Genomic DNA, 13,514 nt, shown 5'->3' on the forward strand with positions numbered 1-13,514 from the left:
AACTCCACGAGGGGAGAAAAACAAACTAAAGATAACTTTGAACAACTTACTAGGACAGACACGGTGGGACAAAGCAGGAGACACATAGTCAGGACGCAATAACCAAGTGAGAAACAAGGGGAAAACACACAGCTAAAATACACAAGGGGAAACAAGGCACAGGTGACCTGGATCAAGCTAATTAGGACACATGAGGAAGAACTAAGGCAGAGGGGAACACAGATGACCTCTAGAGGCCCGGGAGACAAACAGGAGGCAGGAAGCTGACAGGACCCCCTCCTCTAGGAACGACTCCTGACGTTCCTTCCAGAACACCCTGGCCCCAGGGTGCGAAAATCTCGGATCAAACCTGGGTCCAGGATGTCCCTGGCTGGAACCCAGGAGCGCTCCTCCGGCCCGTAGCCCTCCCAGTCCACCAGATACTGCAGAGAGTTCTGGACCCTCCGGGAGTCCAGTATCCGGCGGACTGTGTAGGCTGGCTGGCCGTCAATGATCCTGGGAGGTGGCGGGAGTCTGCGTGGGGGGGCAAAGGGAGAAGACAAGACAGGTTTAAGGAGTGAAACATGGAAAGTGGGGTTAACTCTAAGGGAGCGAGGGAGAACCAAACGATACGACACAGGGTTAACCTTTCTAGCAATGCGGAAAGGCCCGATGTATCTCTGGGAAAGCTTCCTGGATTCGACCCGGAGGGGCAGGTTCTTAGTGGCCAACCAAACTCTCTGACCAGCTCGGAAACTAGGGGCCGTCCGGCGGTGGCGATTAGCCTGACTTTGGTATCTCTGGGAGGTCCGAAGGAGGGCACGCCTGGCCTTCTTCCAGGTCCGCCTACAGCGTTGGACAAAGCGCTGGGCCGAGGGAACACCAACTTGCGCCTCCTCCTCTGGAAACAATGGAGGGTTGTAACCGAACTGGCATTCGAAGGGGGACAATCCGGTGGCTGAGGACTGGAGGGTGTTGTGGGCATATTCAGCCCAAATGATATAGGTGGCCCAAGACGTGGGATTACTGGCCGCCATACACCGCAGGGTGGTCTCCAGATCCTGATTAATCCGTTCCGTTTGGCCATTAGACTCTGGATGGAACCCCGACGATAGGCTGGCTGTGGCCCCAACAAGCCTGCAGAAGGCCCCCCAAAACCGGGACGAGAATTGGGGACCTCGGTCAGAGACCACGTCCAGGGGAATACCAAATATCCGGAAGACATGGTTCATGAGGAGCTCAGCAGTCTCCTTAGCCGAGGGCAGCTTGGGCAGGGGAATAAACCGGGCAGCCTTAGAGAACCGGTCTACCACCACTAGGATGACGGTGTTGCCCTGGGATAGAGGAAGTCCCGTAACAAGGTGTGACCATGGCCTTCGAGGAACAGGTAAGGGATGGAGCAGTCCCTGGGGTCGCTGGCGTGTCGACTTTCCCTGGTTGCACACAGGGCAGGCCTCAACATAGACCTGCACGTCCTTCTTGATGGACGGCCACCAAAACCGCCGTCGGAGGAACTCCAGTGTGCGAGCACTGCCTGGATGGCATGTCAAGGGCGACTCATGACCCCACTGCAAGACGCGGCCCCGAACAGAGAGAGGAACGTACAGGCGACCGGCAGGACCACCGCCTGGATCGGGCTCCTGGACAAGAGCTTCTCGTACCCCTCTTTCTAGTTCCCACTGAAGAGGTGCGACGATCCTAGACCTCGGAATAATCGATGCCAAGGGCTTCTCTTGTAACTCGGGGAGAATAGACTCGAGACAGAGCATCCGGCTTGACGTTCTTGGTGCCAGGTCGGTAAGTCAGGAGGAACTGGAATCGATTAAAGAAAAGGGACCATCGTGCTTGCCGAGGGTTCATCCGCTTAGCCTGTTGGAGATATTCCAGGTTCTTGTGGTCTGTGAGAACCTGGAAAGGGTGCTGAGCCCCCTCAAGCCAATGGCGCCACTCTTCCAATGCCAGTTTTACCGCAAGCAACTCTAGATCCCCCACGTGGTAGTTGCGCTCGGCCTCAGACAGGCGGCGAGACATGAAGGCACAAGGGTGTAATCTCCCATCCGCACCCCTCTGTGACAGGACGGCTCCCACCCCCCACCTCTGAGGCGTCCACCTCCACCACGAAAGGTCTCTCTGGGTCAGGGGTCACCAGAATCGGAGCAGACGTGAAGCGGCGCTTGAGATCCTCGAAGGCCCCTGCTGCTTCCGGACCCCAGTGAATCTTGGTCCCTCCTCCCTTGGTAAGCGTCGTCAAGGGGGCTACCACCGAGCTGAAATTCTTAATGAACTTCCGATAGAAGTTAGAAAAGCCAATGAACCGTTGAACCTCCTTGACCGTGGCAGGTGTGGGCCAATCGTGGACCGCCTTGACCTTCTTGGGATCCATCTCTAGGTGCCCGGGAGTGACAATAAACCCGAGAAACTGAGTCTGAGAAACATGAAATTCACACTTCTCAGGCTTAACGTAGAGGTGATTGTCAAGGAGCCTCTGGAGAACCCTGCTAACATGCCCCTCATGCTCCTTCAGTGACCTCGAGAAGATGAGGATATCGTCCAGGTACACGAAGACGAACAGATTAAGCATATCCCGGAGAACATCATTAATCAGGGCTTGGAATACTGCGGGGGCATTGGTGAGCCCGAACGGCATCACCCGATATTCATAGTGCCCCGTGGGCGTGTTGAACGCCGTCTTCCATTCGTCTCCTTGCCGGATCCGCACGAGATGGTAAGCATTGCGGAGATCCAGCTTAGTAAAAATGGAAGCCCCTTGAAGCAGCTCAAAAGCAGTGGCCATGAGAGGAAGGGGGTATCGATTCCGAACCGTGATCTTGTTGAGTCCCCGGTAATCAATACAAGGCCTAAGACCCCCGTCTTTCTTTTCAACAAAAAGAAGCCCGCCCCAGCCGGGGAAGTAGAGGCATAGATGAGGCCGGCTGCCAAGGACTCCTTAATGTAGGTGTCCATAGCTGCGTGCTCGGGGGAGGACAAGGAAAATATCCGACCTCTAGGAGGGCAGCACCCAGGGAGTAGATCAATGGCACAGTCATACGTGCGATGAGGCGGTAAGGAAGTAGCCCGGGCCTTGCTGAACACTGCCTTGAACCGATGGTAAACACTGGGGACTCGGGAGACGTCAACCGACTCTTGAAACTGGGTACTAGGGGCTGAGGAACTCTGAAGCATGCAGGTGAGTTGGCAGGCGGGACCCCAGCTTAGAATGGTGCCCGTAGGCCAGTCGATCTGGGGATTATGTCTGCATAGCCAAGGGTAACCCAGGATAATAGGATACTCGGGAGAGTCAATGAGATAGAAGGTCTCCTCCTGCTGGTGTTGAGAGATGGTAAGTCGCAGGGACTGAGTCGCCTCGGTAACCTTTCCTGGTTCCAGAGGTCTGCCATCTAAGGCTGTAACTGCCTGGGGTTGAGGAAGTAGTTGGGTAGGGATCTTAAGTTCCTTAGCCAAGGTTACATCCAGGAAATCACCTGCGGCACCGGAATCGATCATAGCCTGGACCCGATGCTGGTGGCCCCCCAGGACAGAGTGGCTGGAATAGCCAGGACAGCGTTAGTAGGAGGCGCTCTAACTCTCCCCATCACAGCCCTCCTGTAGCTGGGCGGGGACAGGCGTTTCCCAGCTCGGGGCAAGTGGAGCGGAAGTGGCCGGCAACCCCGCAGTAGAGGCACCGACGTTCCCTCATGCGACGTTCCCTTTCGTTGGGAGAAAGCCTGGAACGGCCTAACTGCATGCTCTCCGGGAAATCCTGGAGCAGTTCAGGAGCCGGGGAAGCTCTGAATGACGGAGTCCAAACAGGAGAAACAGAGCTGCTCAGAGGAACTTGGGAATGAGACACCTGACGGCGAGCCGTTCTCCGCTCTCTTAGACGATTGTCCAGGCGGATGGCCAAGGCTATGAGGGACTCGAGATCACCAGCTGGTTCTCGGGTGGCTAACTCATCTTGAAGGGGCTCAGATAACCCTCCCTGAAAGCAGACCCTCAGCGCTTCATCATTCCATCCGCTCCTTGCTGCTATGGTCCGGAAATCAATGGCAAAATCTGCCGTGCTTGGGGGCCCCTGACGGAGAGACAGTAGGCGCTTGGAAGCCTCCCGCCCACTGACAGGATGATCGAACACCCGCTTGAACTCTTCTACAAATGCAGCGTGGGAGTCACAACAGGCCTCCTGGGACTGCCACACCGCAGAAGCCCAGGCGAGCACCTTGTCTGAAAGAAGGGTAATGATGTAGGCAATCTTGGAACGGTCTGTGGGAAAACTTGAGGGTTGGAGCTCGAAGGTGAGGGAGCATTGGGTGAGGAAACCCTGGCAAGAGCTTGGATCCCCAGAAAAGGGCTTGGGAGGTGGTAGTCGGGGCTCCGCCAACCGAGACGACCTGTCGTCACTGGGGGTGACCTGGGGGAAGGGGAGAGGACCAGGGAGGCGTTCAAAGAGCTGGCGGAGGGAACTCATCATTTCGGCCAGGAGTTGAGAATGACTAGCCATCAGCTCCTCTTGTCGGCTGAGAACGGCTTCATGGCGCTGGAAAGAAGCCTCATGTCGAGTGATCACCGCCAACAGGTCTGGGGAACTGAGTGTTTCTGGGTCCATGATTGACTTGGTTATTCTGTCACAAGCCGGGCTAGAAACTCCGGTCTCAGATGTGGAGAGCTGGGGGTACTACCCCTTAGCCACAGAGGAGGTGTTGTAGGACCCAAATGAAACACCCAAGGCAATACTCCAGGCAAGTAGATTTAATGTTCCAAAACAGGAGGCAAAACAAAACAACTCCACGAGGGGAGAAAAACAAACTAAAGATAACTTTGAACAACTTACTAGGACAGACACGGTGGGACAAAGCAGGAGACACATAGTCAGGACGCAATAACCAAGTGAGAAACAAGGGGAAAACACACAGCTAAAATACACAAGGGGAAACAAGGCACAGGTGACCTGGATCAAGCTAATTAGGACACATGAGGAAGAACTAAGGCAGAGGGGAACACAGATGACCTCTAGAGGCCCGGAGACAAACAGGAGGCAGGAAGCTGACACACACGAGGAAGAACTAAGGCAGAGGGGAACACAGATGACCTCTAGAGGCCCGGAGACAAACAGGAGGCAGGAAGCTGACACACATGTTGTTGTTTTACAGCCGGAATTCAAAATGGATTAAATTGTTTTTTTTTCTCTCACCCATCTACACACAATACCCCATAATGACAAAGTGAAAACATGTTTTTATAAATGTTTGCAAATGTATTGAAAATGAAATCCGAAAATACTGTATCTCATTTACATAAGTGTTCACACACCTGAGTCAATACTTTGTAGAAGCACCTTGAGTAGCATTTTCAGCTGTGAGTCTTTCTGAGTAATAATAATAATAATATGCCATTTAGCAGACGCTTTTATCCAAAGCGACTTACAGTCGTGCGTGCATACATTTTTGTGTATGGGTGGTCCCGGGGATCGAACCCACTACCTTGGCGTTACAAGCGCCATGCTCTACCAGCTGAGCTACAGAGGACCACAGTCTCTTAAGAGCTTTCCACACCTGGATTGTGCAACATTTGCCCATTATTATTGTCTAAATTCTTCAAGCTCTGTCAAAATTGTTGTTGATCATTGCTACACAACCATTTTCTGGTCTTGCCATAGATTTTCAAGTAGATTTAAGTCAAAACTGTAACTCGGCCACTCAGGAACATTCACTGTCTTCTTGGTACGCAAATCCAGTAGATTTGGCCTTTTGTTTTAGGTTTTTGTCCTGCTGAAAGGTGCATTTTTCTCCCAGTGTCTGTTGGAAAGCATACTGAACCAGGTTTTCCTCTAGGATTTTGCCTGTGCTTAATTCTATTGAGTGTATTTTTATCCTCTAAAACTCCTTAGTCCTTGCCGATGACAAGCATACCCATAACATGATGCAGCTACCTCCATGCTTTAAAATATGAAGAGTGGTACTCAGTGATGTGTTATGTTGGATTTGCCCCAAACATAACGCTTGTTTGGGGCAAATTCAGGACATAAAGTTAATTTATTTGCCAAATTTCTTGCAGTTTTACTTTAGTCCCTTATTTTGCAAACAGGATGCATGTTTTGGAATATTTTTTATTCTGTATAGGCTTCCTTCTTTTCAATCTGTCATTTAGGTTAGTATTGTGGATTGACTACAATGTTGTTGCTCTATCCTCAGTTCTCCTATCACAGCAATTAAACTCTGTAACTGTTTTAAAGTTACCATTGGCCTCATGGTGAAATCCCTGAGCTGTTTCCTTCCTCTCTGGGAACTGAGTTAGGAAGGATGCCTGTATCTTTGTAGTGACTGGGTGTATTAATCAGTGGCGATTTTAAAAAACTGTTAGGGCCTACATAAAGCTGTCCCAACAGCAGAGTCCCAACAGCAGTCCCAACACCTTACCACTGCTACACCTGGCTATCAGCGGAGCCTTGTCTGGCAGCGAAACAGTTCATTCAGCCTCATTTACTGCCTTTTAAAAAAACATAGCTGATCTTGCTTAAACAAATGTGGTTTCTACTGACAATTGAGATGTACAAACTATGGCATAAGGGGACGACAAGCGGATAAGAGGCAAGCCGTAATTTTGATGAAGATATTAATGAGAGAGTTAGGACGGACGTAGTCAATATAACTATTTATTCAGCACTTTTGAAATGTACAGCGACAGAATTCAGAACATGGACCGTTCTTACAGTGTTTTCTCTGTACACCAAGTCAGAACCGTAGAAGAAATAAAGGGGGCATATAAGCAGACAATGAAATCTCTTACAATATTGGATGATTACATTTCTCTAAAACAGGTTTTAGGCTACATGTGCACCACCGAGTAAGAACAGTAGGCGAAATTAAGAGGGGAAAATATACCAAATTATTAGGGTGAGGCACATGGGCTACTAACAGCTTACTACACAACATACACTTAGTATTACTTTCTTAGCTACAGTACACATATCTCCCTGGCATAGTACATCATTTATGCAGCAGCATACAATACATTTTTGGACTCAGCTTGTTGTGCTGTGCTTACTTGAACAGGACGGTGGCGCGGCGGTCCTTCGTGGGCAAATTTTGTCATCAAACTTTGTCATCAAAGTCTGACATTCTCTGGATTTATGGTGCTTTCAAGACAACTGGGAACTCGGAAAAAAACAAGGTTGAATCATGATGATGTCAGTGATCTTCAGGTTGTAGCTCTAGAAAGAGGCCTGTGTTCCCGACTTACAATTCTGAGTTGGATGACCGTTCAAAAAGTATTTTCCCAGTCGGAGCTAGTTTTTTCCCCGAGTTCCCAGTTGTCTTAAATTCAGATTTCCCAGTTCCGAGAACAGTTGTTTTGAGCGCGGCAGAAATCATGCTGGATTGACAGCATGGCCAATGTTGAATGTTTATAATTTTAAGCTTGGAAAAGAGACCCTTAAACCCAGAATTGGGAACATACACCCACTCCACTGAATAGCAGGCTAGTGATTACTTTGCAATGCTTGCAGTTAGCCACTGATTCCTTCCAAACCACTCATTGTTGAATTTGCGATTTCCAACTTCTTGTGTAATGTTTATGTCCAATGGCCTATGAGCACTGATACGTTTTATCTATAATTTCTATTTATTAATACTCTTCATTTGACAAGGATTAAAAAGGATTTGCCAGTAGATTGTCAACTTGATTCATGAGGATGACTGCTAGCTAAGATTTTGAAAATATGATGTTGACATGATCAGTCCAATCAAAGCTACTGTAGATCTAACGTGATTTGACGTCATTTTATCTGTGGCCAGTGACCTTGAGCCTTCTTGGATGGGCACTTCTAATGTAACTCTATGGCAGCACCCAAGGGGCTTGAATTTTCGAGCTCTACCTTTAGATTTGGCAGTGACGTAGTGTCCCCATGAGTGACAGAACACTGAGCCAATCACGGCGCAACTAGAGTATATTACCAACCCTTACGCTCTGAGATAGGCTGAAACACCTGCATTTTGGAGCTGCCTTACTCAAGAAAGCAAAAAAGAGACCATGTTTGTATGGAGGCTTTATTAAATCAATGATTTTTTATTTAATTTTGCATTGTTTGCAAACTGATATGTGACACGTATTAATGCCAAAATAACATGCAAAACAGGTAACCCAAAATAGGAAAAATGCCAAGGGGGGTGAATACTTTCGCAAGCCACTGTAATTGGTTGCACCAGATCTTTTTTAGGGGCTTAATAGCAAAGGGGGTCAATACATATGCACGCACCACTTTTCCGTTATTTATTTTTCTGAATTTTTTGGAACAAGTTAAATTTTTCATTTCATTTCACCAATTTGGACTATTTTGTGTTTGTCCATTTCATGAAATCCAAATAAAAATCTATTTAAATTACAGGTTGTAATGCAACAAATTGCAAAAACGCCAAGGGGGATGAATACTTTTGCAGAAGTCACATAATTAGTTAAATAAAGTCCACCTGTGTGCAATCTAAGTGTCACATTATCTGTCACATAATCTCAGTATATTTACACCTGTTCTGAAAGGCCCCAGAGTCTGCAACACCTCTAAGCAAGGGGCACCACCAAGCAACCGGCACCATGAAGACCAAGGAGCTCTCCAAACAGGTCAGGGACAAAGTTGTGGAGAAGTACAGATCAGGGTTGGGTTATAAAAAAATATCAGAAACTTTGAACATCCCACGGAGCACCATTTAAATCCATTATTAAAAAATGGAAAGAATATGGCACCACAACAAATCTGCCAAGAGAGGGCCGCCCACCAAAACCCACGGACCAGGCAAGGAGGGCATTAATCAGAGAGGCAACCAAGAGACCAAAGATAACCCTGAAGGAGCTGCAAAGCTCCACAGCGGAGATTGGAGTATCTGTCCATAGGACCACTTTAAGCCGTACACTCAACAGAGCTGGGCTTTACGGAAGAGTAGCCAGAAAAAAGCCATTGCTTAAAGAAATAAATAAGCAAACACGTTTGGTGTTCGCCAAAAGGCATGTGGGAGACTCCCCAAACATATGGAAGAAGGTACTCTGGTCAGATGAGACTAAAATTTAGCTTTTTGGCCATCAATGAAATGCTATGTCTGGCGCAAACCCAACACCTCTCATCACCCCGAGAACACCATCCCCACAGTGAATCATGGTGGTGGCAGCATCATGCTGTGGGGATGTTTTTCATCAGCAGGGACTGGGAACTGGTCAGAATTTAAGGAATAATGGATGCCGCTAAATACAGGGAAATTCTTGAGGGAAACCTGTTTCAGTCTTCCAGAGATTTGAGCAGGACAGTGACCCTAAGCATACTGCTAAAGCAACACTTGAGTGTTTTAAGGGGAAACATTTAAATGTCTTGGAATGGCCTAGTCAAAGCCCAGACCTCAATCCAATTGAGAATCTGTGGTATGACTTAAAGATTGTTGTACACCAGCGGAACCCATCCAACTTGAAGGAGCTGGAGCAGTTTTGCCTTAAAGAATGGGCAAAAATCCCAGTGGCTAGATGTGCCAAGCTTATAGAGACATACCCCAAGAGACTTGCAGCTGTAATTTGCTGCAAAAGGTGTGGGAGGGGGGGGGGGGGGTGAATAGTTATACACGCTCAAGTTTTCTTGTTTGTTTCACAAGAAAAAATATTTTGCATCTTCAAAGTGGTAGGCATGTTGTGTAAATCAAATGATACAAACCCCCCAAAAATCCATTTTAATTCCAGGTTGTAAGGCAACAAAGTAGGAAAAATTACAAGGGGGGTGAATACTTTTGCAAGCCACTGTATGTGTGGGGTACAGAGATAAGGGAGTAATTTATAAATCATGTTGAACACTATTAGTCCATGCAAATTATTATGTAACTTGTTAAGCAACTTTTTATTCCTGAACTCATTTAGGCTTGCCATAACAAAGTGGTTGAATACTTATTGACTCAAGACATTTCAGCTTTTCATTTTTAATTAATTTGTAAAAATGTCTAAAAGCATAATTCCACTTTGACATTATAGGGTATTGTGTGCAGGCCAGTGACACAAAATCGCAATTGGAATCATTTTAAATTCAGTAACACAACAAAATGTTGGAAAAAGTAAAGGAGTGTGAATCCTTTCTGAAGGTACATAAATTTACACAAAGTACCAGGTTTGAGTTGGAATAATACAATGTATGCATTGTTTTGGATAGTGTTAATGTACACTACCAGTCAGAAGTTTGGACACACTTGCTCATTCAAGGGTTTTTCTTTATTTGTACTATTATCTACATTGTAGAATAATAGTGAAGACATCAAAACTATGAAATAACACATATGGAATCATGTAGTTACCAATAAAGTGTTAAACAAATCAAAATATATTTTAGATTCTTTAAATAGCCACCCTTTGCCTTGATGACAGCTTTGCACACTCTTGGCATTCTCTCTACCAGCTTCATGTGGTAGTCACTTGGAATGCATTTCAATTAACATGTGTGCCTTCTTCAAAGTTAATTTGTGGAATTTCTTTCCTTCTTAATGCATTTGAGCCAATCAGTTGTGTTGTGACAAGGTGGGGGGGGGGGGGGGTATACAGAAAATACAATCCCCCGACCTCAACCCAATTGAGATAGTTTGGGATGAGTCGGACGGCGGAATGAAGGAAAAGCAGCCAACAAGTGCTCAGCATATGTGGGAACTCCTTCAAGACTGTTGGAAAAGCATTCCAGGTGAACCTGGTTGAGAGAATGCCAAGAGTGTGCAACACCGTCATCAAGGCAAAGGGTGGCTATTTGAAGAATCTCAAATATAAAATATATTTTGATTTGTTTAACACTTTTTTGGTTACTACATGATTCCATATGTGTTATTTCATAGTTTTGATGTCTTCACTATTATTCTACAATGTAAAAAATAGAAAGAATAAAGAAAAACCCTTGAATGAGTAGGTGTGTCCAAACTTTTGACTGGTACTGTATATGCACTCTGCCCACTGGGCACACACTGGTTGAATCAACATTGTTTCCACGTCATTTCAGTGAAATTACGTTGAACCAATGTGGAATAGACATTGAATTGACATCTGTGCACAGTGGGTATGTATGTATGTATGTACACTCCACTCTGTAGTTATTTGGACAGTGAAGCTAAAATGTGTAAAAAATAATAATACTCTTTGAGAAAACCAGCCACATGTAAATCTTAAGTTCAGCAAATTTCATATACATACATACACTCGTATTTATTTGGAGAGTGAAGCTAAAACTTTTAATTTGGCTCTTTACTCAAGCATTTTGGATTTGAGATCAAATGTTTTACATGAGGCGAAAGTACTGTCACCTTTTATTTGAGGGTATATTCATAGACATCTGTTTTAAAGCACTTTATGTATCAAGTCACCCCATTTGAATACCTTTTTTTTCATAAGTATTTGGACAAATTCAATTATACTGTAGTGTCTTAAAGTAGTCAAAAGTTGAGAATTTGGTCCCATATTCCTAGCACGCAATGACTACAACAAGCTTGTAACTCTACAAACTTGTTGGATGCGTTTGCAGTTTGTTTTGGTTATGTTTTGCCCAATAGGAACTGAATTGTGAATAATGTATTGTGTCATTTTGGAGTCACTTTTATTGTTAATAAGAATACAATATGTTTTCTGAACACTTGGATGGATAATAAATAATCATGAATAAATAGTGAATAATGATGAGTAAATAATGTATGATGTCATTTTGGAGTCAGTTTAATATTAAATAAGAATATAATGTTTCTGAATACTTCTACATTAATGTGGATGCTACCATGATTACAGATAATCATTCATGAATCGTGAATAATGATGAGTGAGAAAGTTACAGAGGCACAAAGATCATACCCCCCCCCCCAAAATGCCCCTGTTATTGGTAGTGGTGAGAGGTTAGCATGTCTTGGGGGTATGATCTTTGTTCCTCTGTAACTTTCTCACTCATCATTATTCACGATTAATTAATTATTATCTGTAATCATGGTAGCATCCACATTAATGTAGAAGTATTCAGAAACATTCTATTCTTATTTAATATTAAACGGACTCCAAAATGACAATATACATTATTTACCACTAATTTATATTGGGCACAACATAATCTGAAGCACAACCAAAACAAACTGTAAATGCATCCAACAAGTTTGTAGAGTCACAAGCTTGATGTTGTCACACCCTGACTCAAGGGACTCGTATATGTTGAGTCAGGGTGTGTATGTTCTAGGTTGTATATTTCTATGTTGATGTTCTAGTATGTCTATTTCTATGTTGGCCGGTGTGGTTCCCAATCAGAGGCAGCTGTCGCTCGTTGTCTCTGATTGGGTACCATACTTAGGCAGCCTTTTGGCACTAGTTAGTGGTGGGATCTTGTTCCGTGTTAAGGTATGTTGTGTTGCACTGCCTTGGACTTCACGTATCGTTTGTTTATTGTTTTGTCGTTGTGTTTATTCGTTAATAAACATGTATGCATATCACGCTGCGCCTTGGTCCGTCCCGTCTGTATACGACCATGACAGATGTAGTCATTGCGTACTAGGAATATGGGACCAAATTCTGAACTTTTGACTACTTCAATACACATATAAGTGAATTTGTTCAAATACTTATGACACCTTCAAATAGGGAGACTAGATACATAAAGTGCTTTAATTTCTAAACGGTAAAACAGACATGAATGAAAAACCGTCCAATAAAAAGTGAGATTCTGTACCGTCGCCTCATATGAAACATTTGATCTCAAATCCAAAATTCTAGAGTAAAGAGCCAAATAAATACGAGTGTATGTATGTATATGAAATTAGCTAAACTTCAGATTTACAGTGCTTTCGGAAAGTATTCAGACCCCTTGAATTTTCCCACATTTTGTTATGTTAAATTGTATTTTTTTGCTCAGTACTTTGTTGAAGCACCTTTGGCAGCGATTACAGCATCGACTCTTCTTGGGTATGACACTACAAGCTTGGAACACCTATATTTGTTGAGTTTCTCCCATTCTTCTCTGCAGATCCTTTCAAGCTCTGTCAGGTTGGATGGGGAGCATCGCTGCCCAGCTATTTTCCGGTCTCTCCAGAGATGTTCAATTGGGTTCAAATCCGGGCTCTGTCTGGGCCACTCAAGGACATTCAGAGACTTGTCCCGAAGCCACTCCTGCATTGTCTTGGCTGTGTGCTTAGGGTCGTTGTCCCATTGGAAGGTGAACCTTTGCCCCATTCTGAGGTCCTGAGCGCTCTGGAGCAGGTTTTCATCAAGGATCTCTCTGTACTTTGCTCCGTTCATCTTTCCCTCGATCCTGACTAGTCTCCCAGTCCCTGCCGCTGAAAAACATCCCCACAGCATGATGCTGCCACCACCATGCTTCACCGTAGGGATGGTGCCATGTTTCCTCCAGACGTGACGCTTGTCATTCAGGCCAAAGAGTTCAATCTTGGTTTCATCAGAACAGAGAATCTTGTTTCTCATGGTCTGAGAGTCTAGGTGCCTTTTGGCAAACTCCAAGCGGGCTGTCATGTGCCTTCGGTCTGGCCACTCTACCATAAATGCCTGATTGGTGG

The sequence above is a fragment of the Coregonus clupeaformis genome, chromosome 7, assembly GCF_020615455.1.
Source record: "Coregonus clupeaformis isolate EN_2021a chromosome 7, ASM2061545v1, whole genome shotgun sequence".
Classification (NCBI taxonomy): Eukaryota; Metazoa; Chordata; class Actinopteri; order Salmoniformes; family Salmonidae; genus Coregonus; species Coregonus clupeaformis.